Source organism: Rattus rattus, chromosome 1 (assembly GCF_011064425.1).
Source record: "Rattus rattus isolate New Zealand chromosome 1, Rrattus_CSIRO_v1, whole genome shotgun sequence".
Classification (NCBI taxonomy): domain Eukaryota; kingdom Metazoa; phylum Chordata; class Mammalia; order Rodentia; family Muridae; genus Rattus; species Rattus rattus.
Window position 1 is genome coordinate 123,542,794 of NC_046154.1, and position 311 is coordinate 123,543,104.

Here is a 311-nt window from a genome sequence, read left to right on the forward strand (position 1 = left end):
ATTGCTTCTCTGGCTGCCTCCTGCAAAAGGCTTTTCAATTAAACCAACACTTTTTAAACTGTACATGGCAACCCTGGGGGCCAAAGACTGACTAAAACTTAATTTAAAACCCAATGTGATCAATCTAAAGGGAGCAGCCTATCTCACACATTGCTTCTGAAATCAGCTTTAGTTCTCAACACTCGACACATGTACGTTCTTCATGCCAGGAACTGCCTCAGCTCAGATTTCATATACTATAGGTTATAAATTGTGCTGTATTTACAGATGGTACAAAATTTCTACTCTTATACAAAGAGTGATTTGATTGC